Source organism: Mus pahari, chromosome 7, assembly GCF_900095145.1.
Source record: "Mus pahari chromosome 7, PAHARI_EIJ_v1.1, whole genome shotgun sequence".
NCBI lineage: Eukaryota > Metazoa > Chordata > Mammalia > Rodentia > Muridae > Mus > Mus pahari.
In genome coordinates, this window is record NC_034596.1 from 36,507,803 (window position 1) to 36,510,920 (window position 3,118).

Below are 3,118 nucleotides of genomic sequence, written 5' to 3' on the forward strand. Positions count from 1 at the left end.
ATATATATATATATATATATATATGTATGTATATGTATATTAGCTCCTGAACTGAAAAGAAATGAAACTAATTTAGGCAGCAATTAAAACTCCTTTTTATAGTCACCCTAACCCGAATTTATCAAATATTTGATGTGCTAAAGTCACAGAACTTAGTCCTCCTTGTGTTCTGATCTGTTGTTGACAAGATCAAATTGTGTTCTGGACATGGAAGAGACTCTCTATACTAATATACAGTGAACAACCAACTTTTACAAATGATTATACTCCCTTGATGGAAGTTGAGAGCAATATTGTTTCCGTCTTTTGTTCATGGGTAGTCTAGCATTTGTAATTGATTAGAGTTCAAGTCTTATTTTCTTAGCGTATATAATCTTAATGTCCTCTAAGTGAGTTGATTTGACATGAAGCTTACCTGACTTCTCATCTTTAGATGCACTAGAACTCACTATATCAATAATAATGATGACAGTGTCATGTAGCTTCTCAGGAATAAGATCAATTGATACTTCATAGAAATTATCCCAGGGAAAAATCTGAGGACCCCTGTTGTAACAGTCCTTTATAGGGCATATTAAACATAAAATAAGTCTATCTTGAACTATTTCCAAAGAGGTTAATCACCTCATTATAAGGTAATTTTACCTAGAAAGTAATCCCCGACATGGCTAATTGGAAGTAATTAGATGCTCTGGGCTGCTTCTGGCCCCACCTAAGCATTACCTACTAATACCTTTCTTTTAGAAAATATGTGGTCACACAGGCATGTAAAGGACCATTTTCTGTCCAAACAAAGTTCATTCTGAAATATTAACATGGAAAGGCTGTTTTTCTGTGGGGAAAAAGAAAGAATTCCTTACAAATAGTGTTCTTTGAACAGAAAAATATTCAGGTGTGTAGCATTTTTAAGTCTATATTTTCTTGTGTGCCCTTTACATGAACCATGTGCTGGTGAAGTACATATTGCACCCAAGTAACCCTCTTACTTCTATTCATTAATCAGAATTAGTTCTAAAATTGAAAGAAAACATTATTTTTGAAGTTATTACTTTATCATTATTAACATTATTAATTATTTTATTTATTTACATCCCAAATATTGCCCCCATCCTGGTTCACCTTTTCAGAGTTTTTCCCCCCGCCCCATTACCCCTTCTCCACTTCTGAGAAATCATTTATTTTTCTTTTTTTTAAAAGTTTTTATTAGCTATTTTCTTCATTTACATTTCAAATGCTATCCCAAAAGTCCCCTATACCCTCCCCCTGCCCTGCTCCCCTACCCACCCACTTCCACTTCTTGGCCCTGGTGTTCCCCTGTACTGGGACATATAAAGTTTCCAAGACCAAGGTGCCTCTCTTCCCAATGATGGCCGACTAGGCCATTTTCTGCTACATATGCAGCTAGAGACACGAGCTCTGGGGGTACTGGTTAGTTCATATTGTTGTTCCACCTATAGGGTTGCAGATCCCTTCAGCTCCTTGGAGAAAGCGTTTCTTAAATGGCTAAAATTTCTGGAAAGATTTAGAAATTAAAGGTATAAAACCTTAATGTCAGTATCACATTCCAGTTTCTCAGGAAGACCCATCTTCCGACTTTGCCCTCTATTAAGAACCCTTTAATAGTGATTACCAACCAGTATGTACTGTCCACTGTGGTCTCTGTTCACGACATTCTCACTGCCGCCCGACTCTAGCTTCCCCTCTCTAATGCATCCATTCTTATCCCCAGGCCTCTCTGATTCTCCCACGCTTTCCTCATCCTACTTCTGTGACTGTCATTGGAAAACCTGAGCTAGTCATTAAGACCAAACTTGGACTCATCCTAGGTGAACAGTAAGAAGCAGAAACTCTCACATGGATCCAGACAGCTGACCCCACTCCGAAGCTGACTCCTGAGTACTGATGCCCAGGTGCTTGAACCGCAGAGCTTGCCCATCCTGTAATGATAAAAGGCCTAAAGCACACAGCAGATCTCTACCCTTTCCCTTAATAAATCACAGATGATGGCTTGGAGTGTTGCTCAGTTGGTAAAGTGCCTGGCTAGCAAGTTTAAAGCTCAGAATCTGATCTCAATCCAAGAAAAACGAGGTGTGATGGTGCAAGTCTGTAGTACCTGCACTTGGGAGTCAGAGGCAGGAAGATCTTAAGAGCAAGGTCAATCTCAATTATATAAGATTTCAAACCCAAACTAGTGTGTGTACATATACATGAATGTGTGTGATATATGTATGTGTGTATAAATATATATACATATATGTTCTTATATATGTATTACTGATGATACATTCTCTCTCTCTCTCTCTCTCTCTCTCTCTCTCACACACACACACACACACACACACACCTTCATTAATGAATTGTTATAAAAGAACAGATTTTATGAAGTAAGACTAAGGAAATGTACTTCTGGAAGAAAAGTTTTGATTGTTACCTTGCTTAAAAGCTGAAGAGAATATGTATGCAAAAAGCAAGAGGCTGGAAATGGAAGTATGAACATGCAGAATGGATGAAAGCAATGCCAAGCAATAGGTCAATACAGAGGAAAGGCTCCCTATGGGGTGATGATGACAATGACTAGACCAGTTTCCTATCTGTTGGATATGAGTTATTGATGCACCATCCATACCAATGCTACAGACAGCAAACCGTATTGAACAGTCATTAGGTAATCAACATGCTAGAGCCAATCACCTACTGCCATGATGGGGTCACTATTGTCACATTATTTGCAAAACTTTAGTGATTCCAAGGAGCATGGTCTAAGTTACTTAACTTAATTTGGTTATTTTAAATATAATTGATGTGTTTGAATTGTTTTGTTATAGTTTATTTAAAAGAGCTTCTTATTAATAATGAATAAAATTAATAAATATTTCAGTTACTTTAATGTAATTAATGTAGGGATATAATTTAACTGCCATCTTCAAGGTTTAATTGTATATAAATTTTGGAATTCAATTTAAAATATACGTTCTTAGTAAGTTCTCAATATGTAAAAGGGAGTGAGGATATCAGAAAAGAAGGGATGAAGGAAGGAAAGGAAGGGGGGTAGGGAAGGGAAAGGGAGGAAGGGATGGAGGGAGAGAGGGATGGAGGGAGAGAGGGAGGGAGGGAGGGA

The 3,118-nt window shown here is 37.5% G+C and overlaps 1 protein-coding gene across 6 annotated transcripts in view; it reads left to right on the forward strand.

Annotated features, from left to right (window-relative positions):
- Window positions 1-3,118, forward strand: part of Dgkb (diacylglycerol kinase beta) — a 667,872-nt gene that overhangs the window by 424,997 nt on the left and 239,757 nt on the right. The window lies entirely within an intron of this gene.